Genomic DNA, 25,358 nt, shown 5'->3' with positions numbered 1-25,358 from the left:
CACTACTACGACAATGGACACCGTCACTACCACAGACATCACTGCCACCATCATTACCGCTGCTGGGATGAACACCGTGGCCTAAAAGCAACCTGAAGAGGAAGGGTTTATTTCAGTTTGCCACCATTTGTAGTCTGTCATGAAGAGGTCAGGGCAGGCACTGAAGCAGAAGCCATGGAAGAACAACGCTTGCCCCTAGAGCTTGCCCAGCCTGCTTTCTTGTAGCAGCCAGGAGACTTGCGGGGTGGCACCCCCCACAGTGGGATGGGCCCTCCTGTATCAATCCTTAATCAAGAGAAGGCTTCACAGACATGGCCAGACCAATCCGACAGGGGCAGTTCCTCCACTGAGTTTCCCTGATAACCCTAGCTTGTGTCAAGTTGAGGATGATGATGGTGGTGGTGGTGATGATGATGATGATGATGATGATATAATCAGCCAGAACATTACTCTAACTGCTGTGGTTGATATCATCTTTCCTGTTACATTGCTCTTACTACCGCTGTTTTTATTAGTACTGTGACTGCTTTTGTTATTACTATTACTATTATTATTATTATTATTATTACCACTATTATTATTACTATGGGTGTTTGTGTTTATATAGCTAAGTGGAAGATTAGTGGATACAAAGCCTAATATAGAACTCATCTACAGACCCTAGAAGCACGGGTGCTAGGGTCTGGATTTACTGAATAGCTATGAAAAGGCAGAGGTGGATATTACATTAAATTCCATCAGATTATGTTATTTATTATATATCACATGGGCTTCTGAAATCTTCCAAAAGACAATTTCCCCCTCCAAGATGGACTTGCTGGTCACAGATGACCAATGGCCATTTTTCCTCTCCCTGCCCCTCCAAATCTCTTAAACTCACTCAATTACTCTCTATCCTGAGTTTTACCATTTTTGTACACACCAGCCCAGCGGTCTACTGAAGAAGACTAGCCCACCACGTGTGCTGTTGGTGTTAGTGGATTGACAGTTTAACAAGGTTCAGACTTACCTAGAACGCAAACCTCCAGGCACACCTGCAGTGGATTACCCGGGTCATGTTAACCTCTGGGCATAGGTAAGGGATTACCATTTTTTAGGTTGACCAAGGTGGGAGGACTCCTTGGGATGGGATCCTGGACTCCGGGAGGAGAGTGGGAGCTGAGCGCAGGCATGCACCTCCGCTTCCTGACTGTGGATATGATGCGACCAGCTGCGTCAAGTTCCTTCTGCCTTGACTCCCCCCAACATGATGGACTGGGAACTGTGAGCCAAAGTGGACCCTTCTCCTTAAGTTGCTTTTGTTGGGACGTATTATCACAGTAACAAGAAGGGAAACTAAAGCACTGAATATGCCACCGCCCCCCAGGCTTCAGTGAAGTGTTCGGTGTATACACAGACCATCCCTGAGCCGTGATATTCTGGCTGTAAGATGGGTAGAAAGTATGCCGATGCAGCCATTCTACCACGTTCAGGACTGTTCCCAGTAAATCTCACAACACACTCAGTATTCTCTTATAAAGGGGAGTTTCGTGCTGGATGGTTTTGGCTGGGCTTTAGGCTACTGGATTTTTGAGCAAATTGGGGGTAGCCTGCATTAGCTAAACTGTAGCGTCCTGTAGAATAGGTGTAGTGAGTGCATTTCCAACACCTGATACAGTCACATTGCGACATGTTTACCCAAACAGTCCAGGCATTAGGTTGAGGAACAGCTGTGTAACTTCACTTACATACTCCGAGTAGCACTCCCTCCTTCCCTCTACCTCACTCGAAGTATCCTCCAAAGTCAGTGAAACCTCACAGCTCTCAGCCAGCTGGGCTGCACTGTGGCCAGGCTCCACATGGTAAAGGGTCTTCTCCATTAGACCCACACACAGTAGGTGCTCTGTCATCTCCCTCCTGGTCTCCTTCTCGACAGGATACAGAAGAGGAAGGACCCACTTCTAGGCAAACGCATTTCCAGGTTTCGTGTTTCTGTGGCTCTGCTCTGTTCTTTCCTTGGCTTCACCCCAAGCCTCTTGGGCAATTATTTTTGGCTCATTCAGAAATGGCTTTCAGCCAAGTTTTTGCGTCCTGAATACTCGATGTAGGGCTTGTCTGCATGTAGCGTTTATGGCATTACTGGCTGGTGTTTCTTGGTAGTAAGTTTTTGTCCCTAACCCAGTTCCCTACTCATGTTCCAGGCAGCCTGCTGGCCTATCGGGGTACAGAACAAAGGTGAGTTCTTCGGCGAAGTATCTCAGACCTCAGTCTGGAAAATAATGTCTAGAATGTCCGCAGTGTTGATCTGTCCAGATTAGCAAAAGACCTCTTGAACCCCTAATGCTGCACTCAGTGGCAGGGCTAAACGAATCCAGCATGGGTCTGGTTTCTGTCTCCAGTAACTGCAGACAGTTCACATAAATGGGGCTGCAAATGCATTACTTTCTCTGTGTGGGTCCCAGCTCTCTGGTGTTTGTTTGCTTTTCTGTTTGTTTGTTTCTAGGCATGGGAGGCTGGGGGGAAATGGCTCCCTGTGTAAGGGGCTTGCTGAGCTCGCAAAGCAACCTGACTTCCACTCTCAAGTAACCAAATAGCATAGACAGGCATGTTTTTATCACCTCTCTTCTGTATGAACGCCCAAGGGCACACATAAACACTTGATCCGGATTGCTCCCTCAGATGGACTCTGTCTCAGTTGCTGGATCCAATCCCTTGCTCATGGGAGCTTTACTCACACAATGTGTGAGATTAGCGGAGGTTTGAGCCATTTCACTACAATCCAGCACCTACTCTGGCACGTGTTTCAGAAGTCTCACAGAGTCCCCTGGATTCCGCATTCCTGGATCCGTTTTAGACCTTAATTTCTCAGCCTACATGGCAGCCAAACACGAGGTATCCATTCCGCCCCTGCAGTTGCAAGTTGCCTAAGCCAGGGAGCATGCTCCTGACCCTACTCAGGCATGCAAGTCGTCCTAGCCCCAGAATTCCAGACAGGCAGTCCTTCCTGATAGATGCATGCCAAACCCAAGGTCTGTACTAAGCACAATGTTTTCAGTGGAGGAGAGAGACCATCTACAGATACCCTGACTTTCTTCCCATAGGTAGAGCCAGAGTATTGGGTTTATACAAGGATAAAGGGAGGGAGGATATGTTCTATGGAGGGCTGAGGAAAGGGGGTGCCTAAGTGGGCCCATGCTGAGACATCCCTTCCCCCTGAGGGACCAGCCATATGACAATATAGTATAGAATAGAGTGTATTCAGGGCATGGGGAGGGGAGTTAAAAGGGTAGTAGGGGCAGAGAAAGAGAGAGAGGGGGTAGAAAAGTAGAAAAGTAGAGGCTGGCCATGAGAATTTGTAGAGAAGGGGGGAGGGAATGGGGAGAGAAGGGACAAAGGGGTAGAGGGTGAGAGCAAGAGAGAACAAGAGGGAGAGGAGGGAACAAGCAGTCCCTTTTACAGTGTCAGGCATACCTGGCTGTTGCCAGGTAACTGTGGGGATGGAGCTTAGACAGAATGCTAACACAGAGTCCTGAGCGTTCACAGGCCAAGAAATTCCCAACCTGGTTCTCAACTGTGACTCTGAGTCTCATTCATCTTCCACCATGGAATTCCCAACAACGTCTTAATTTCTATATGGTTTTAAGTCCTTGTCAAGCATCTTCATGTGCTTGGAAGGGGCTCTTATATGAAAGCCTGCCTCCTAGCCAGCTTCACCTGCCATGATATGTTGACCAAAGTCTATATAGTAGACATTATCAGCCATCTAATGGTAAAATAACTGACTCAGGCTTGAAGGGAAAGCCCCAGGGTGTCACGACTTATGCCAACAGTTCATTCCCTGCTCTGAAAGTTGCCACTGTCCTCTTTATGGAGGGTGTGATGGTTTGAGAAGCCTGACCCTGGGAGTGGCACTATTAGGCCTTGTTGGAGGAAGTGTGTCACTGTGGGGCTGGTCTTTGGAAGACATTCCTCCTAGTTGCTAGAAGTCAGTCTTCTCCTGGATATAATGTTTCCCACCTTCATGATAATGGACTGACCTCTGAACTTAAAAGAGTCCTCGTTGAATGTTGTCCTTTATAAGAGTTGCCTTGATCATGGTGTCTCTTCACAGCAGTGGAAACCCTAAGACAGAGGAGGAATTCCTAAATCTCCCAGACTTGTGTCTGCCCTGCCTGTGTTCTGAAGCTGCAAAGGAGTTGCCCAATTTTCTCCAATCTGTATAACCTTTCAAAGTGTGTTTTATTCTTATTCTTCTTTTCATTGTGGTAGAATATACATGGCATACAATTGCCATGCTAACCACCTTAAGTGAAATTTAGTGGTATTTAAGTTCTGCATAAAGTGGTACCACCATCGTGTGCAGAGCAGCTGGGCCAGCCCCTCTTTGGCAGCTGCATGGCTCTCCCCAGTCGATGGCTTCTGGAGTGGGTGCAAGTGGAGGAAAGCAACTTCCCTTGGGGGACTGGCCACTAGGAACTGCACCATGCTCCCACGAAGATAACACAAACTAGACTTGTGTTTAGTTCATTTGTTTGTGTTTGTTTCCTTTCTTTTTTCTTTTCTCCTCCCCTCCTCCTCTTCCTCCTCCTCCTCCTCTTCCTCCTCTTCCTCCTCCTCTTCCTCCTCCTCTTCCTCCTCCTCCTCCTCTTCCTCCTCCTCCTCCTCCTCTTCCTCCTCCTCCTCCTATTCCTCCTCCTCCTCTTCCTCCTCCTCCTCCTCTTCCTCCTCCTCCTCCTCCTCCTCCTCCTCCTCCTCCTCCTCCTCCTCCTCCTCCTCCTCCTCCTCCTCCTCCTTCTTCTTCTTCTTCTTCTTCTTCTTCTTCTTCTTCTTCTTCTTCTTCTTCTTCTTCTTCTTCTTCTTCTTCTTCTTCTTCGCAGGTGGGTCCACCAGGAGTGGAGCAGACATGGGAGGACTGGGAGGTTAGTGAGTTTGGGTACATGATGTCAAATTCCCAAACAATTAAAAATGAATGAGTGAGTGAGTGAGTGAGATGATAAAGTGGTAGCCGGTATCCTGATCCTCTATCTGCACATCTCTCCTGTGCCTTTGAACTTAGACTCTATTCCCACTGAACACGGGCAGCTCCAGCAACCATGGCCCTACTTCTAGCTCTCACAATCTCTTCTACTGGAAATATGTGTTCCCAGTTCCAGCTTTGAAATGCAAAGATTTATAGCAGAAGTCCTCCTCAGCCTCTGAGAACACTGCCAATCTATGGGTTCTACCTATGAAACACATGAACTCAGGAGCAGAAGGGGAGAGGGAGGAGGGAGAGGAGAGGAGCTGAGAGGAGAGGAGCTAAGAGGAGAGAAGACAGGAGGGGTGGAAAGGGGAGGGGAGAAGAGAGAAGAGGAGGAGAGGAGGGGGAAGAAAGGAGGGAAGGAAAGGGAGGGGAGGAGATGAGCTAAGAGGTGAGAAGACAGGAGGGGTGGAAAGGAGAAGGGAGGGGAGGGAAGGCAAGGGAGAGAAGGGGAGGAGAGGGGAGGGAGGAGACAAGAGGGGAGGAGAGAAGAGGTGAGAAGAAGGAAGGGGAGGAGAGGAGAGGGAAGAGGAGGGGAGGGGAAGGGAGAAGGGAGGAGGGAAGGGGAGGGATGAGAGGAGAGATGTATTTTCCTCAATCTGGAAAATAAATACATAGAGTTTCAATGGAAATTTCATAAATTTATAAGAAATTCATGAGAAACTTTTGTGGAAGAGGAAACGGGAGGTGGATATGATCAAGATACACCACATACACATATGATATTGTCAAAGAATAAAAGCATTCTAAAAAGAAGAATATTTGATACAATGAAAACATAACAAGTTGGTGCTGAAACACTAAGAGTGCTAGGGTATGGGGTGGGCAGCCTGGCAAGGGACATGGGAAAGGGTGCACGCCTAGCTGGACAGGTCTGTGCAGATTTTCCCACCCTCCACTCTGGGACTCTGGTAGGACTGCTTCCCCCTCTATTCAAAGCCTCCCATTCATAGGCCTACAATGCCTCACTTGATCTAACCGATGACCCAAATAACTTTAAGTAGCTCTCCATGGGTGGCCGACTAGTGATGGAGGGTGTGCAGTTACAGCTGCCCACACTGGCCGCCTTTTCTCTCCAGAGCCTATGTGGGGTGGGGGAGCAATGTCCTGGTTAAGAAGTTCCTCTAACACCCTCTCCAGAGAGAAGAGGGGAACGGCCCATTTGTCCCTGCCATGGCCAGTGCAAGCAAGGAGAGGAAGACAGAAAGAGGAGAGACAGGGTAGCAGGATTGACATCCACCTTTCCTGCCTTGAGGGGACATGCATGCAGTGAACGAATTCATCCAGGCCAGAGAGGCAGAGGTTGAGAGCTTATTAGACATACTACAATGTTTCCTGAGTATTCTGGGCAGTAGACAAAAACTACACAGAGCAGCATAGGGGAGCACAGTGTTTGTATGAGAGGGAACTTCTATGCCAGCACTTGGGGAATGGTTCAGTGCCACAGTAACCTGGCAACAGCCATGTATGCCTGACACTATAAAAGGGGCTGCTTGGGAAGAGCTTGAAGGGGCTCGAGACCCCATATGAACAACAATGCCAAGCAACCAGAGCTTCCAGGGACTAAGCCACTACCTAAAGACTACACATGGACTGACCCTGGGCTCCAACCTCATAGGTAGCAATGAGTAGCCTAGTAAGAGCACCAGTGGAAGGGGAAGCCCTTGGTCCTGCTAAGACTGAACCCCCAGTGAACGTGATTGTTGGGGGGGAGGGCGGTAATGGGGGGAGGATGGGGAGGGGAACACCCATATAGAAGGGGAGGGGGAGGGGCTAGGGGGATGTTGGCCCGGAAACCGGGAAAGGGAATAACATTCGAAATGTAAATAAGAAATACTCAATAAAAAGAAAATGAAAAAAAAGGGGGGGGTTGCTTGCCACCTCCTCACTCTCGCTCTCTTGTTCTCTCTTTTTCTCTTTCTCCTCGCTTGCTCTTCCCTTTCCCCTCTCTTCCCCATTCCCTTCCCCCTTTCTCTCCATGTGCTCATAGCAGGCCTCTACTCCTCTCCTCTCCTCTCCTCTCCTCTCTCTCTTTCTCTCTCTCTCTCTCTCTCTCTCTCTCTCTCTCTCTCTCTCTCTCCCTCTCTCTTTCTCTGCCTTTCTCTGCCCCTACTACCCTCTTGACTCCCCTCCCCATGTCCTGAATAAACTCTATTCTATACCATCCTGTGGCTGGTCCCTCAGGGGAAGGGATGCCTCAGCATGGGCCCGCAGAGGCACTCCCTTCCCCTTACCTCACCACACCTACACAGAACACACCCCCCTTTATCTTTTTATAAACACATCACATTTTCTCTACCAAGTAGAGACTGAGAAGCAGGAAACTTCTCAGACACTGCAGGCAATGACAGGTAGCACATTTATTAAAAGCTAAGATGAGTGTACATCACGACACAGAGAGGAAGACTCCCCAAAAGACACAAAGAGAGGAAGACTCCCCAAAAGGGAGAGACGGCACCTGGAAACCAAAGTCTATTTCCCTGAGGGGTGAGGGTTTGGGTGGTTTTGGTGACCTGGGATGGGACCGATCATTTTGCATTGTTCAGCTTAAACAAAGCAAGGGTAACACGTTTAGGACCAACGTCAACATACCTGACCAGCTCGGACCAATCAGACAGAAAGGAAGCCCATGCTAGTAGGAAGAAAAGACCACCAGGCTTCAAAAGGAATAAGCTGGGGGTTTACCACGATTGTTATCCATCTGAGGTCCCTTTCCTTGTCTGTCACTCAGGGATGTATCCAGCTCCTAGCTCCCAGTCGGTGTGTAAATATTAAGATTATCAAGGAAAACCAGAGTGGCCCAGTAAGGCCTCATTATTATTGAGGAGTTCTCAGTAATGTGAATGCTGGAGAGGAACCAGATTGTGCATTGGAGGAGAAGAATCTACAGTATGCTGACCTTCCCCTCCAGCTAGAATCCCCAAATAATGGGGTCTGCATCATTGGGAAAGATTCTGAGGTACAGCGGCATTTAAAACAGGCATTTCCTGCCCATCTGCTAAGGCTCTAAGATTGAAGGTCCAACAATTTCAACATGACTCCTAGCCTTCTCTCTCTCTCTCTCTCTCTCTCTCTCTCTCTCTCTCTCTCTCTCTCTGTGTGTGTGTGTGTGTGTGTGTGTATGTGCATGCGTTTGTGTGCACACATGCGTGTACACGTATGACTGTCTTCCTCTGTCATTCTATTTGTTTTTCTGAGACAGAGTCTCTCTCCTCCCCATGCTAGGATCATAGCTCTGGACCACCACAGCCAGCTCTTGTCTGCTGTGCTCTTTTCTCACAGGGCTCTGGGCTGAAATGCCAACCCTCATGTCCTGGTGTTCAGTGCAGAGGATAACTATCCACCCAGCCTCAGAGAGAAGATTAGAGTGGTCATTTTAAGTAGGAAAATCAGGCTTGGGAATGTTAACTGCATTTTTATGGAGTGTAATCATCCGCCTCGCTATCCACAGAGCGCGATCGTTAGGAACACTGTCACATTCAATAAATGTGTGTGAGCCACAGCCATGAGCCAGGCTCCAGGCTGGACGCTGGAAGCCGAGCGATAAGGAGACCTCGGCTCTGACGGTGAGATCGTAGAGCAATGACAACATAACTCTGCACTAATTGTTTCTGACAGGTAGCCGCATCTGACCTACACAGGGAAGCAAAGGGATTCTCCAGTCAGTGCTATTGCTTTCCAATATAGCTTGTGCTGCCTGCCTGCCAGTCTTCAGGCTAGCAGTCCCCTGGATCTTTTTGTCAGCACATCATGCTGACACCCAAGACTCCAACCCAGCAGCAAATCTTCCGTGTTAAAAAGCAGATGAAGGGCGTTACAGCCAGGACGGGAGCTGGCTTCCAGAGGGCCACTGACACATGTCACCGTTCAGCCTGTCCTTTCCAACAGAAACATGAGCTGTTCCCTGAGACCCTGACTTTCTGCAAAGGCCTGTGAGGCTTTGCCCTCCCTGGGGCCTCCTCTTGGCTGCTCTAGTCACACAGATTCTTTTCCCTTTGGAAAGTTTGCGAGGGAGCGAACACATTCCCACACTCAGGGGGGACCCAGAACTGCATTTCCAAGCCATCAGGAGCACCAGCTGCTCAAAGGGGGTTTTCATCTTCAATGACTTTATTTGGTGCGAAAGACAAACACATTATTCACCACTCTTTAGAATGCCTGTTTGCAGAAACAAGTAAGTCCCCTTCTACTCACAGCCTTGATGCACATTCAAAAAGCCTTTCCTTCCCACCTTCCTCCCAGCCCTTGTCAAGGCTTGTAGTGATTTGTAATCTGTGAGTCTGTGTTTTAATATCTGCAGCTGTGAAGCTGGGGAAAAAAAAAACCGCCTCAGGTTCACCTTAGGGAGCACTTACTTCACAGGAGAATAACATTTCTCAGAACAGTGTGACTTTGGGTTAAATGGCAAAACTAAGCGTGGTGAAAAAGGTTTCCATTTGAGTCGATGGTGCCCCAGTGTAGACGTGACCTTGGGGCTTAGGTGACAGCAGTAACTGGAACAGGTCTCAACTTCTGTCACTCTGAGCCTCTGGCTCAGATGCAGAGGTAGTAAGCAGGGCAGAGGGAGACCCTTTCTCTCAGGTGACAGTCACATGGTCTGCTTTCTCAGACTAGGAAGTCCCCTGACTTCAGAGGATGAGACAGTGTAATGTCTCTTCACAGAAGGGCTCAGTGGTGGTCTCCAGCTTGACAGTTCCCTCAGCAAAGCTTCCCTGCACTCTACTCAGCTCAGCCTGGATGTGTTAGGAGGTCAACGGCCTATTGTGCATTCCTGTGCGTTCGTTGAGACTGGTGTGTGGCCTGCTGATGAATGACCTCCACAAACATGCCCAAATCCCAATCCCTTGAGAGCAGGCTTATATGGCAAAAGGCACTTTGCAGATGTGGCTGGGAGTTCTTTTATTGTTCAACAAGTATTTATTTTCCATAATAAGCAGGCCTGGTCTACAGCTGGGTATCCAGCCATGAATAAAGCAAATACGAATTCCTGCATTGATAAGACTCTTTTCTGAGTGGGACAAACTGTTGGTATTCTGTCTAAGCTCTACCCCCACAGCTACCTGGGAACAGCTAAGTATGCTCTGCCCCACAGTTGCCTGGCAACAGCCAGCTGTGCCTGACTATAAAAGGGGCTGCTTGCCCCTCCTCTTTCTCTTGCTCTCTCTTTCTCTTTTTCTCTTCTCTTCCCTGCTCTTCTCCTCTTCCCTGTCCCTTCTCTCTATACCCCTCCTCCCTTCACATGCTCATGGCTGGCCTTTCCTCTCCTCTCCTCTTCTTCTCTCATTAATTGTCTCCAGGTGGAACCATGTTGGCTTGGTGTGCTTTGCCGAGGCATGAGCCGAGACTTCTACACCAACACTGGTTCTAACACAAAGAGACAATAAAAATAGTAGGAAAAAATAAATCAGAGAAGGACGTGGAAGGGGGACCTTAGAACCGGAGTAGCCAGAGTTGCCACACTTTAACCCAACACACCAAATATGGCATTTTGTAATGAGAAAGAACGAGAAAGCACATGGAAACCCCAAGGAGGGACACCACAGGCAGACGGCTTATGGAGGAAGCATGTCTGGCATATTCAGGAAACAATGTGACCAAAGCCAGCTTGGGGAGCCGAAAAGCAGAAGGAACAAAGGAAGAGGAGTACGAAGGCCTTTAAGTCATGTGAAGACGTCTTCCCTTTTACACCAGACAGCCCTGAAGCCAGTGGAGATTATGAATACACATGATTCATTCTTTGAGACTTTCCTTCAGGTAAACAATGTTGATCAAATCAACCCCACGCTCTCCCCATCAGACCCCCTTGTCATGTCTGTCTCCTTCCCAACCTCACATTTTCCTTTCAGAGCCCACTGAGTCCAATCAGGGTTGTCCCCATGTGTATGGGCAACAGCAGATACCACTTCCCTTAAGAAAACTGGCTGTCCCTTCTCCAGCAGTCCTCAGGTGGATGGGGTTTCCTCAGCCCCTCACTCAGCGGTGCTAGAGTTCTGACTGGCTTGGTCTTTCACAGGTCTTGCTTAGACAACCAGAACCACTACAATGTGTGAGTGTAGAGCCCTGTTGTGTGCAGAAGACAGCTCTTCATGGCCATTCTGGCTCTTAGTCTTCTTAATCCCTCTCCCTCAACTTTCTCTGAGCCCCGTGAAGTGTGTGACATAAGTATTCCCATCTAGGGCTGAGCAGTTACTCACTCTCTGAACTCTACTGGCTAGCGCTCTATATTAGTCAATGTCCCCTGCAAAAACAAACTCCTCTGATAAGAGTTAAAAGCTGCACTGAGCTGTAGCGAGAATTTTGGTTTCTTTAAAAACAAACAAACAAGCAAAGAAACAAACAAAAAAATGAACACACGCAGAGATAAGAAAGTGTTTTTGTTTTAATCCCAGGTAGGGATACAGGAATGCTTCAGATTATCCACAGCAGCTGACTGCGGTTGGCCTCATGCTCTAGGAGGGGTGTGATTTCGCCAGCTGCACACAGTTTCTGCAATTGGTGTTTGAAATTCTGGGGACTTTTCAGAGCACACATAATGCTAGAGCCCCAGTAGGTGGGTTGGTTGTTGGGAGTTGGTGGTTGGTTGCTGTTGGTGGTTGCAATTTGTTAAGGTAGTTGTACGCAAAGAAGAAAGAAGAAAATATTAGATATCCTGATGACAAAGATCAAACGTCCCCTAAGGACCTTACACCCTTAACCAGCAGGATAACTATCATGGCGTCCCCATTCCATTCTCTCCATTATCCTAGAGTTATGGACTTGAAAGGGTGGGAACAGGATGGAGAATGGTGGAAGAAAGAATAACCCACAAAGTAACAAAAGATCGGATCTATGAGTAAAGATGTAAGAAGGTAAAGGCAGTTTGATTCTGTGTCCCTTTGGATTGGTGGGATCACAATCCTAGAAACACAGCTTCCAGACGCTGAGCAGGCTAGGAAAAAGGTTGACCCTGCTACCCCACAAAGGAGCCAATCCTGTGACCCTGTGACCCCAGCCCAGGGACTCTGACTTTGGACCTCTGACTACCAGAGTAGTAGGAGCCACTTGTATTGTTTTAAGCTCCTAAGTGTGTGGCATTTGTTACATCAGCAATGAAAGGCTGATACACTGTATGCAAACTAGTTACTTTTCTGTTACTATGACCAAGTATCTGATAGAAGCAGTTAAGCAAGGAGAAATGACTAGGCTCACAGTTTGAGGGTTTAGTCTATGGCGTAGGAAAGAAGGTGGGCTGGTAGCAGGAGTGAGCAGCTGTGCTTCACCTCCACACAATATGGCAGAACAGGAAGCAGAGAAAGGATGTTGCTGCATGTGCAGTGTTCCCATTTGTCTTGGCTTTGTTCAGATTGTGACTGTGCCAGGTTCTTCCTTCTTGGAATGAGAAAGTACGTAAATTGTTTTTTGTTCATTTGTTTATTTTAGGGGTTTTTGTTTGTTTGTTTGTTTTTTACAGGTACCTAGGGTTGAGATACTTTTAAAAGACACCTAGGACTTTGAAAGAGAATTTGAACTATGGGACTTTTAAAGTTATAAAGTGTTTCATGTGTGGTATTAATATTAATGTTATTTTTGGGGACAAATACAAAAGGAAAGTTTATGACTTACTAGTAATGTATTTGTGTGTCATGTTGACAAGTGGGTCAATTATGTTGGCTAGTTCTTGTCAACTTGACATAAATTAGAGTCATCTGAGAAAAATGAACATTAATTGAGAAAATGCTTCCATTAAATTGCCTTGTAGGCAAGTACATGGAGGAATTTTCTTAGTTAATTATTGATGTGAAAAAGCCACCCCACTGTGGCTATGACACCTCTGGGTAGGTGGTTCTGAGCTACATAAGAAAGTAAACTGAGCAAGACATGAGAAGCAAGCCTGTAAGTGGTTTCCTCCATGGCTTCTACTTCAGGTCCTGCCTCCAGGTTTCTGCCTTGTGTCCCTGCCTTGGCTTCCTTCCATTATGTAGTGTGAATTGTAAATAAATCCATTCCTTCCCAAGTCTATTTGGCCAGTGCTTTCTCACAGCAATAGAAACCTAAGACACTGCACTTAGCCCTAACAGAGTTCAGGAGCCATCTGGCCATGAAGATTATAGGAGGGAGGGGTTTCTCTGCACGCACCAGCTCCACTTGAGATACTATAACTGATTGTGAGGACTCGGATCAGGGTTTCCAGCCATGGTAATAGCATTTGGGTGACTGGGAAAGACATGCCATCTCATATGAAAGGGCTCAATGCTGCCACAGGGTACTTGTCGACTCTGTCAGTGTCCATTGGATTTCCAGTTTTCCAACTAATTTCTTTGTTTGATCATCAATAAACCTTCTTTTTATTGGTTCCCATCTTTTTGCTTGCAAGGAATTCAAAGGCTTAATGTCAATTTCAATTTCAAAAGCTAGTAGCAATTGAGAAAAGAGCTTTCTTCAGATCAATACTTCCTTTCAACTTGACAGTGAGCAATTAATAATGACTTGGCATGTGGTTTCTCTACAATGAAGCAGGAGCTGATAGGACTGCAACACACAGATGTAGAACTAGTCATTTTCCCCTCAATCAGGTTTGTATGTAGAGGCCACAGATGCTTAAAGGGGCAGAAAGCTCCTCTTTCCCCTGATGTCCACAGCTGCCCTTTGGAGCTCCTCTTCCCACCGGTGTCCACAGCTGCCTATTGACTGTGGGCGCCATTATTGTTTCACCAGTAGCTAATGAAGCCCATTTGGCAGGAACAATGCCTCCTTCTGCCAGCTGTGTATCAGCTCCTCATTTCCCTCCCATTGATTGCAAATTGACTTCACCGTCCATCTCAGCAGTTTAAAAGCAATTCAAAGGTGCTAAATTGACTTTCTGGGATCCCACCTTAACCAACCAAGGAAGTCTTATATGGGTTCTTCTCCAAATGTGAAACCCAGTGACCTTTCCAGGTCTGCCCTTGTAGATAGATGATAGCTAGATAGATGGTAGATAGATAGATAGATAGATAGATAGATAGATAGATAGATAGATGATAGATAGTAAATAGATAAATAGTAAATAGATAGATGATAGATAGATAGATAGATAGATAGATAGATAGATAGATGATAGATAGTTAATAGATAAATAGTAAATAGATAGATGATAGATAGATAGATGATAGATAGTTAACAGATAAATAGTAAATAGATAGATGATGATAGATAGATGATAGATAGATAGATAGATAGATAGATAGATAGATAGATAGATAGATAATATAAAAAATAGATGGGTAGATAGAGAAAGAAGAATAGATGGGCAGGTACAAAGGATGAAGAGGTAATGGTTACTCTCTCCAATGCTGACAGACTCCAGTCATTCTCTCAAAGCTGGCTCCCAAGACTTCCCTGTCTCCAGCTTTCCTCTTCCCATTCAGCTGTTCTAGTAGGGAGGGGATGGCTGCTGCACTGACAACTTCATTAGTGATCCCAGACCTGTGTGTTCCAAGGAAAATCCACATTAGGATTTATTATGGTCCCATCTGGACCCTGAGGAGCTGCAGAGGGAGCAGCTGCCTCCTGAGTTCTTGCCAATGACCTGAAAACCATCACACCCCTGAACTCGAGTAGAAGCTTCTCCATGCCCCACCCCAACAGGAACATTCCAAGTCACCATCTGGCACTTCCTGTTCTCCCCAGTCCCTCCCATTTGGCCCCTGGCAAGGGGCTCACAGCCCTGGGAAGGTTTGAGAAACACAGCAGAAGATGGATCCAAGAACAAAAGGTAGAGCCAGGTCACAGATGTGCTCAAGCACACATCTAGCAGACCAGCTCAGGCTGGATGTGGAAGGACGTGATACTTACCCCTCTCCTTAGTACAGAAAGTACATAGGTCACACCATGACGGCAGCTGTCCTCACAGTTCAGAAACCAACACTCTGTCTCCAGGGTCCTCAGGCCAATAAATCAAAATCAAGCAGAAAAGACCCCATCGATGACCTCAGCGAACGGCCATCAGAAAGTCCATACTTGGCTTTCTTTGACTGACGTACTAGCACTTTCTGCCTGTATCTTAAAAGACTGAGAACAGGGCTTCAGAAACCCCCACGATCCTGATCAATCTCTCTGTAACAGCGACTGCTAACCACAAGCTCGCTCCATCCCTAAAGAGGGAGGAAGGGGCGTTAAAAGCCACGTCATATGTTTCTGCTTACACTTAGCTCACATTTAAGATATAGCCCAAGTCGTCTTTGTTTTAAAATCGTGTTAATTTATTTATTCTGGAGGCTATGGTATGTGAGAGTGGATAGATTGATGTGTAATACATCGTATGTGTAGATACATGTATGCCACAGTGTGTGTGTGTGTGTGTGTGTGTGTGTGTGTGTGTGTGTGTGTGTGTGTGAGATTTTTGCATTCACAGTATGGGTTCTGGGGACTGAACGAAGGTCGTAAGGCATAGTGGCTAGCGTTCACTGGCTCCAAGCCTCTCTCATCTTTGTTACCCAGTTTTCCCTTCTCTCAAGAGAAAAAGAGTAGAAGATAAAGCTGTGTAGCGGGGACTTAAGAGCTGGCTCAGCTGTGAAGAACACTTGTTGCTCCTGCAGAGGTCCCAGGCTCAGTCCCACACACACACATGCACACAGCTACCTGTCCCTCCCGTTCTACAGGACCTCCTCCTCTCCTCTGGCCTCTGGGAGCACTGCACACATGTGATACACATACACGTACCCAGGCACACACATATAACACATAAACAAATTAGTCCTCTTAAAAGAGAAAAAAACTACTTAACATAGTTTAAAAGCAGCAACAGAAGGAAAATTGAAGTCCAGCTAGATGGCATAATTGGGTAAGCTGGGTGAGCAGCACCTCAAATTTTATACCATTCAGAGGACAAGCACCAGGTTCAAATATGGGGGTTTCTTCCCGCTGTGGGCCTAGCATGCCCTACAGGCTTTGCTTCTGAGGGTCACTCACAAAAGGCTTCTCACGAGGCAACACAGGTAGCATTACTCCAGGCTAGGTGCTCACTCGGATGGAGGGCAGAGTTCTTGGCTTCCCTCACACTGATGACCAGAGCAAAAATAACCTCGATTTTTATAGACTAGAATTTTTTCTTTCCCAAAGCCTTGGCCCATAATCTTATTAAATGGAACAGTTCAAAATAAGTCTCCCTGGGAAACCAAGAATAAGGCCACAACGTCATTGCTTTAGCTCTAGCATAGACCCTCAGAGTTCACATCCCAGTACTGATGGGTATCCCAGGAAGCTGGATGCCATGCTTGGGCGTGGACAGCCAGCTGCACTGTTTGTTGAAGACCTAACTGCTGCTCCACTCGGAGACGCTCCACATCTTCAGGAAGGGCAGCACCCCCACCCTTCAGTTTCTGGTGACCGGAAAGCTTGGAACTTCTGTCTGCTCATCACTGGCCAGTCAGTAAATTCTCTCCAGAAACTGCCCATCCACTGAGCGTGCTTGGAAGTCCCATCCAAGTCCCATGCTGTCTTCCTGGGGCCTTCAGTTCTGTTAAACCTGACCTACTGGTGTTTTCTTCAAGCCCAGTTCCCAGCAGAACCAATGACCATTCTCCAGCTCCTCACTGGTTACATCTGCCTCCTCCTGCAAGCCGCTCATGACGGGCCAGACTCTCTGTCTTTCCTGCCAGTCTGGCACCCTCATATTTCATGTCTACTGCACTCTCTACCGCTTCCTGGCCACATCCACCTATTCATCCTACTCTACCTCTTCCCAGAGTACCCAGCATGCCTTACCGTGCATCCCTTCCCGCTAATTCACTATTCTTGGCTTTATGATCTACCCCCAGGTGCCCAGCTCTGCCGTGAAATGTTCTCCTCTCAGAGCCAGGAAAGCTGGTGAGTTTGCCCAGCCTGCGATGTACTTTGTCTTGGTCGTAAATGTCCCCAGACAGTACGAAGTTCTGCACTCATGAAGTGGTTCATCATTACACTATTCAGTAATTACATTTGGCAATGTGCCTTCAAGGGGCTGCATAAATTACAGTATTGTAAAAAGAACGTTGTGATAGTTTCTAGGCTCCAAACTGCTTAGGGAAGATGTTACTTCTGTAATATGGTCCATCTCCTGGAGTTCCCAGGACACCATCTCTATGAGCTGACCCACATAGCTCTTACAAGGCAGTCAAGAGCTCAACATTTTATCAATAACTTCACCCCATTGCCCTTCTTCCACGTGTTTGGATAGCGCAAGCTTCTCTTGTTCTAAACATTTACCCTCACCAAAGAATTAGGAGGAGAGTTGGTGTTTCTTTCCAAGGTGATCCCTCCCCTGGTTAGGCAGGGCTTCACCTATGTTCAGCATCAGCTCCTGGATGCTCAGGTTCTACATGAAGCTCTTGAGAGCAGTGGCAGTGGTACCCAGAGAGGAATATCCATCAGGCATCCTGAGTTTCCTCCCACTGTTACGCCCTGGCTGGTCTTCAGTCTAAACCTGTCATTCTACATGCCCTGCCCTCTCCTAGGACACCCTCTATACCCCACTTGAACAGTGAAGCTTCCTAACTGCCCTCTCCCCTGCACTTCCCTGGAACCACACTCCGGTACCCAGGCAGACTCTACCTGAAGTCCTAGTGGCCATGGGTTCCATGTTCTGAGCTCCTGGTCTAAGCTATGAGATGGTGGTCTGTACCCTTTCAACATGGGGGTCTTAGACATGGCTGTGCCCCTATTAGTAATACACATTCGCTCAGGACTGCACCCCCTCCTCAGAATTTGAAAGGAGCCTGACAGTGGTAACCTATGGTGTGGAATGGGGTGGGTTGCACCTTTAAGAGCTTTATAACATTTTGAACCATCTCAGGAATCGTACCTCAGCCTCAGAAAGCTACAAGGCAGAGTGGGCAGGGACAACTCTGTCAGAGCTGGTGACTTCAAGCAAAGGGATCGCTAATGCTCTCAGAGGCCATGTGAGTCAATAATGCCTCCTGTACAGAACAGATTCACAGTGGCAGGGTGCCTATGACATATTCACATGCCAGGCCCACACTGGGCCCTCAGGCAATGTGAGACAAGGTCTGTTTACTGGGATACATGTAACCTAATTAGGTCGCATGTCGATACAAATGTATCCACATTTGACCTAATATTGTTTCAAATAGCCAGTGCTTTGCAAATAGCCAATGAGAAATATGGTGTGTGTGTGTGTGTGTGTGTGTGTGTGTGTGTGTGTGTGTGTGTGCACATGAGCATTGACAATACAGGTTTTTGTTTAGAACTCTGTTGTTTATGACAGAAACTGGTGAATTGGATGTTTAAAGACTTCTGTTACATTCTCTTTTGCTTTGTTTATTGACAAAGCCTCCCTCTAGTTCTACAGTGCAGACCAGCCTATGATTTACTATTTAGAGTATGTAGTCTGTCCTCTAATCCTCCTGTCTCCCTCTCCCAAATGCAGGGCTTAGAGGCATTTGAGCCTCCACACCTAGCATGTCGGTGTCGTTGCTGCCTGAGATCATAGATGTGGCTTGTTATGATGACATCGAGTTCTCACTGAGTAAGTCTCCCTTCTGGAAGATGGCACCCTTACAGTCTCCAGGGAGCTTCCTGCTACCAAAGTCCTTTGGTGAAATGACAGAGATGCATCATGAATACTCTGCCACCAAGACAAGGAGACATCGGCTTTCGACATCATTCTTCAAGTGCAAGCTGGAACATTATTTTTCCACTGTCTCTTTCACCCCAACTATTGACGTAAAAATTAGCCTCTTGTACAAATCCCTCAGAGGCAACAGGACCTCATGTATCCCCACAGACTGTCACAGAGTGCGGTCTGTCCTAGGCTGCATCTACACACTCTCTTGGTGGCTTTCCTGGAACTTGAAGCTGATGACGGAACTCTCAGCCCATAGCACTCCTGCAGGACTTGGGGTGAGAGGGTGTGCCTTAGTATTACTGCTATGAAGAGGCTCAGAAAGTATTTAATGGGGCTGGCTTATGGATTCAAAGGGTAGCCCATTACCATCATGGCAGGAAGCAGACAATCATGGTACCTGAGTAATAGCTGAAGACTTTGTCCTGAGCCACAGGCAGCAGGCAAAGAAAGATATAGGCCTGATGAGGGCTTCTGAAACCCCAAAGCTCACACCCAATGACACACACCCTCCAACAAGGACAAGTCTACGCTAACAAAGCCACTCCTCCAATCTCTCCAAACAGTTCGTCAGCTAAGGATTAAGCCTATGAGGGGCATTGCCAATCAGACCACCACAAGGTGGTTGCAGGAAGGAGTGCCATTCCCAGGGCACTGTTCACTCATCTCCCGTGGATAGCTATAGGATGATGTCATTATGCAGGTGAAGGCAGGTACGAGATAGAATGAGGCCTGACATTGGACGAGAAGGAAGGATGGGTGGGAGAAAAGTTTTAGACAGGAGAAGGAGACTGGATCAAGAGGAGGAGAAGCAGCAGAGAGAATATGGAGGCGGATGTTAAGATTCCTCTCTGCACATTTACAGGTAGTTATGAATATTCTTAAGGGATGGGTGTGTACAGGGCTTTGTATGTCTAGGTGGGCAAATTATATCTTATCAATTGGATCAGAGGTTATTGTGTTGTGTGTTCTTTCATGGGGCGATTTAATTGAATTCAAGAGAGTGTGTGGTGGCTGGAGACATTGGACTGCCATGGAATTGGGATGTGTATGTTTGGCATGGTGGCAACCTGCCTTGGGAACTAGATACATAGAGAGATTGTTGCCAGGCTCAGAGAGTAGACATCAGCAGTGTGATATGGGATAGCGCAAAGCGGGTGAGAGCCTTTGCTGACTGAGATGAAGACACCCAACAGATGTCCTGGGGAACCAGATCTAGTGCAGGATAAAAGATATATATATATATATATATATATATATATATATATATATATAATTTTAAAGTAACAGATAGCCACCATGAGAAGTCCACCTCTTGATGCCCATGCAAGTCACCTGGTGGCTAGGTGAGGGCTCTGGTTTTCCTGTTCTTTGTTCCTGGTGTGGTAGTTTGGCCCATGGGAAGTGGCACTATTAGGAGGTGTGGCCTTATTGGAGGAGGTATAGCCTTGTTAGAGAAAGCGTGTCACTCTGGAGGTAGGGCTTTGAGGTCTCATATATAGGCTTAAGTCTGGCCAGTGTGATTGTCTTGTCTTGAGTACCTTTGGATCAAGATGTAGAACCCTTAGTTCCTTCTCCAGCGCCATGCCTGCCTGGATGCTGCCACATTTCCAGTCTTGATGATAATGGACCGAACGTCTGAATCTGTAAGGCAGCCACAATCTAATGCTGTCCTTTATAAGAGTTGCCTTGGACATGGTGTGTCTCCTCATAGCAATGAAACCCTAACAAAGGTACCCAAAAATAACTAAGATTTGGAGGAGAATCGGCCTGCAGATGATTCCAACAACTGTTTTAAGAAAAAGAAAAAAAAATAGCCAAGCTTAGGATTCAGCAGAAGGGATGTTTACAATAAGCAGGGACAGTGATCAAAAGCGCCAACTTTAAAAAATGGCGTAGCCTTCTCAAAATTACGCGACCTCTTATTACACTGTTCACTCTGGTTTCATCTCAGTCTTCAAAGAAATGCCAGGACACTAGACAGGATGAAAGGGGGGGTTGATTAAAGAGAAGGAAACGGCACCACAAGAAGGCTCGGAATGCTGGGAGCGCCCGAAGGAAGGCCTGGGAGTTGGAGGCTGGCCTGCAGGTGCAGACTCCATATTCCTAGATGACCTCTCCAAGCTGAACTCACCACCAGGCAAATGTGCTTTTAAGGAGAGGAAACCGTGTCCGTGCTCTAGCAACATATTCAGGTCTCTGATGGCCCGAGCAGAGAGTCCCCACAAACACCCCTCAGAGACAAGAGAAAGCACAGGGCTCTAAACTTCTGCCAGTGCTGCCTGGAAGTCAGATGGACGTGCTTGCATCCTTGGCAATGCCAGAGAAGAGGCACAGCAAGAGGAAGGGCAAAGCTTCCTGAAGGAACTGAAGCTACCAGAAGGACAGACCCTGCAGTGCTATGGAGATGTGGTGCTAAGTGTGATGACTTAAGATGTACTAGGGTTCTGTGTGGCCTAGAACCCTGTAACCCTGTAACAGTGCCCAGCCTTTTGGTCCTGTGACACAGCATTGTCACATTCAAGAACCAAAGCAATCCAGTTACCAAAATGAATAAATAAAAAAATAATACAGAAGTGATTCCATGGTTCTTTACATAAATTTTTATTTGCATTGGCACTGGTCCTGCCCCCTGTTCTTTTCAGGGGGGGAGTGTCTTCTACTCTCTAACAAATTTCTGAAGCTGAGCTTGATTTGAAATGCTACAGCGAAGTTGGCAAGATGACTCACCTCGTAAAATTACTCGCTAGCTATATAAAGTGCTAACATGTGTGATAGTATCTTTATTTGCCCGATGTAACTGCCTTAGTCTGCTAACCTAGGCCTGGTCCTGGAAACTTCTAGCCTCTGTACAATCTTATCCAGGCCTAGAATGTTTTCAGCCTCTGAGACTTACTGCTGAATAAGCTCACCCTTTCTAACTCTTTCTGAACTCTGGCTGGCTGGTTCAATTCAGCTGTTCTGGCTCAAACTCTTCTTCCACTTGACTGATTTAATCTGGTTTCTCTCTCGGCCTCTGACTGAATTGATCTGCTTGGCCTCAAAGTAACTTTGGCAATCTGTCCTAATCTTCTGGATCCTTCTCATCTTCTGACTCATTCTGTCTTCACCTGTGTCTAGCTTGTTCTCTCTTCAACCTGTTCTCTGTAAAAGTCTCCCAGAAAACTGTCCCCTGTCCTCTGCACTGCTCTCTCTGCTCCAGTGAGAGTTGGACATGTCCTATTCTGTCAAATCTGTCTCTGATACATCACCTTTTCTGCTACTGAAATAGACATCACCTTCAAACATGGGTGTTTCCTTCTGCAAACTAACTTTACCTTCATCGCTTGGGATTGTGCTAGAACACCATCTGTATTGTAGCCAGAGGGATTAAAATCATGCGCTAAGACTGAGCCACACCACAACTAGAAATAGTTTTTTTTTTTTCAGTAAATAACACAATCTCAGGGTTCACAGTATGATCAAACACCCTGCAACAAACATGACCATTCTCAGGCATAGTTGAAAGAAAGTTGATTTGGTTTTTGTTTTGTTTTGGGTCTTTCGTTTGTTTGTTTGTTGGTTCTTTGTTGTGTTTTTCTCTGTGTGGCCTTGGCCACCCTGGATACTGCTGGCAGGAATTGGAGATCTGCATTGCCAAACAGCAACCATAGCTGCACATGCTCTCTGGTGCCTCTGTGTCCAGTAAAACTTCAATATGCACACAGCGGAGACCAGAGCCAAGAGTGGACAAGACGAGGCATCCTGTAGAACTCAAGGACCCGACCCTGAAGTCATATGCATGGGCTGGGGCGGGGAACCTGAGAGGAGAACCCTCTAACTGGCATTCGTCAAGCTGCTGAGAAATACCACCTCCAGGCAGCACATCAAGGTCTCACTGGGTCATCCTCATGGGTTGGTCTCTAGAAGAACAGAACTAATGGAATGAATATATGTGTATCTATATATGTATGTGTACCCCCATAAACATATTTACATGTGTTTATAATACATATATATTTGCATGCATATATACATATTTTTATGTGTGCACATATTTATATAATCTATACATTTACATTATATATGTACATATATATGGAATTTACTAGACTGGCTTACAGGCTGTCGTTCAGCTAGTCCAAAAATGGCTGTCCCTCAAAAGAAAAATCCATGAATCCAGCAGTTGTTGAGTCCACAAGTCTGGATGTCTCAACTGGTCTTCAGTATCTGCCAGAATCCCAAAAAAGTCGGCTCGAATGCCAGTGAAGAGATGGACTTACCAGTGAGAGCGAGAGCAAGCCGGCAAAGAGCAAAAGCTTCCTTCTTCCCCGTCCTTTATCCAGGCTGACAGCAAGTGCGGTCCAGATTAAAGGTGGATCTTCCCATCTCAGAGGTTCTGGATTAAAGGTGAGTCTTCCCACCTTAAATGATTTAATCAAGGAAATTCCCTCACCGATGTGTTTAGTTTACAACCGAAAATAACCCACCTGCAATAAAGACATACAAAGATGAACTCGTTAATTCCAGATGTGTTCTGTTGACAATCAGGAAGAGCCGTCACAGGTAATTAGTCTCACTGAAGGAAAGTTAGCCTGCTGGGAGATGAGTGCAGTCTGGGCATAGGAAACCCACCAAGGAGATGTAGATGTGGCTGCAATGAAGGCATCGTCCTTGCCTCAGCGGCAGAGAATCTCTAGAGGAATTTTTGTTTTGGTTTGGTTTTTGGTTTCATGGGTTTGTTAGGACACCATTGGGATGTACAGCCTGGAGTCACTGTACAGCACAGGCTGGCTTAGAACTTGCAGTGTAGTTCAAACTGGCTTAACACTCACCATGTAGCTCAGGTTGGCCTCAAAACTGCGATCTATCTCTTCTTCCTATGTAAGATCCCAGATGTGCACCACCACAGCCCACCTGAGAGATGCATTTTCCAAATGAAAATCACAACTGATTCCATCAACCTCTGCTCTTGGCAGACAGCCTCTTCAGATGTTCAGAAGGGGAAGCCAGTTGTAAGGCTCATGTGTGTGTGTGTGTGTGTGTGTGTGTGTGTGTCTGTGTGTGTGTGTCTGTGTGTGTGTCTGTGTGTGTGTCTGTGTGTGTGTGAGTGTGTGTGTGTCTGTGTGTGTGTGAGTGTGTGTGTGTCTGTGTGTGTGTGTGTGTCTGTGTGTCTGTGTGTGTGAGTGTGTGTGTGTGTAGGTGCATGTTCTTTCCAAGGCACTTTTCTCACATGAATTTCACAAATGTCAGAGCCAGAGTAGCATTTGCTTACAACTGCAGAACCCCAGGACAGCAATATGAGTTTCCTTACATGTTGCTTTTAGAACAGTTTAGCCAAACACCACATCCAGCTGTTCTAGGAAGAGCTTCCTGATAAAGTGTTATAGTCCCCCTTCCAACACCTACAGTAATGTCCTGACCATGCATTCTGGATACTCCAAAAGGATTGGCAAGCTAGGAGCGAGCACACAGTAGGCCCCTCAGGAGGCAAGCCTACTGGACATCTAAGAGGCCTGCTTGAGAATCATTGGTGCCTCAATTTATGAGAGTTCACCCATTTCAGCAGTGTTTGCATTCTCACTGTTAGGGATATGGGCAAGAAGCCCACTCAATGACCAGCTCCAGTATCCAGGAACTCAAGTGGCCTGTGAGGTTTGCACAAGAGAACAGGAAACCTAATTCATATGAGTCCTCCATAAGTCAACAGGCTGTGATTCCAGAATCCTTTCATCAAAAGACCATGTTAATGCTAACTAGGTTTGAAAATTGGTTTGTGACAAAAAGATTCACAGAAAAACAAAGCCTGTTTCGGCAGAGGAGGCACCACGATAGCAAAGGGGGTTTTTCCCAGGGTGAGCCTTATCCATGGCAGTCTGGATGTGCTGACCCCTGTAATTTCCCCAAATGCAGGAAACTTCATAATTTGAGGTAGTGGGGGACTGTGTTCTAAGTCTACCCAGTTAAAGAGAAAAGAAAGCCGTTTTTAATTAGGGTAAAACTCTTGAAGATAGTGTTTTGTCTGTTATGAGTGTTATTAAAACATCTTTTGCCCTCACAGGTATGGCTGTTGCTCAGCTGGGTCAGCAACAACCATTCTCAGTTGTCAATTAAAAATATTAAATATGGCCAGGTGGTAGTGACGCATACCTATAATCCCAGAGGCAGGTGGATCTCTGTGAGTTTGAGGCCAGCCTTGTCTACAGAGCAAGTTCCAGGACATCCGGGGCTACACAGAGAGACCCTGTCTTGGAAAAAAAATTATATGGAACTGGGTTCATAGCTCAGAGTACAGTGCTGGGTGAGCTCGCACAAGGCACTGTGCTCAACCCCAAGCATCAAAAACAAAACAAAAGCCAAAAGCCCAAATACTGGTAATGTCCATTTATTGTATTATATAACAGCAGTATTTTTGATAAGTACTTTTAAGAAGATGAGTTTCACCAGTTTAAGAAAGAACCACTGCTTTATAATAAATCCTTAGGCAATGAGTCTGTGCACGTGTGTGTGTGTGTGTTTGTGTGTGTGTGTAAATGGGTAATGGAAAAACATGCAGAAAGGGATGCTACTATGTTGGGTGATCATATATTGCACGGTATCCATGGTAAACAAAACATTTGTTTCCATTTAGAATCAAATAAAAACTAACAGCGGCTGGTCAGTAGCCTGGGGTCACTAAGGAAGGCCTCTCCTTTGACTCCCAATGCACAGGCAGAATGGTTGCTAAGCTCCAAAGGAATCCTAGAGCTTTCTCTCTGCCTTCCAGGCTAACTCACATCCACTTTCTTCCCCATGACTCTT

Source organism: Rattus norvegicus, chromosome 18 (assembly GCF_021556685.1).
Source record: "Rattus norvegicus strain SHRSP/BbbUtx chromosome 18, alternate assembly SHRSP_T2T, whole genome shotgun sequence".
In the NCBI taxonomy this organism is placed as follows: domain Eukaryota; kingdom Metazoa; phylum Chordata; class Mammalia; order Rodentia; family Muridae; genus Rattus; species Rattus norvegicus.
The sequence above is the reverse complement of the archived record's forward strand: the minus strand, read 5'-3'. Positions refer to the sequence as shown.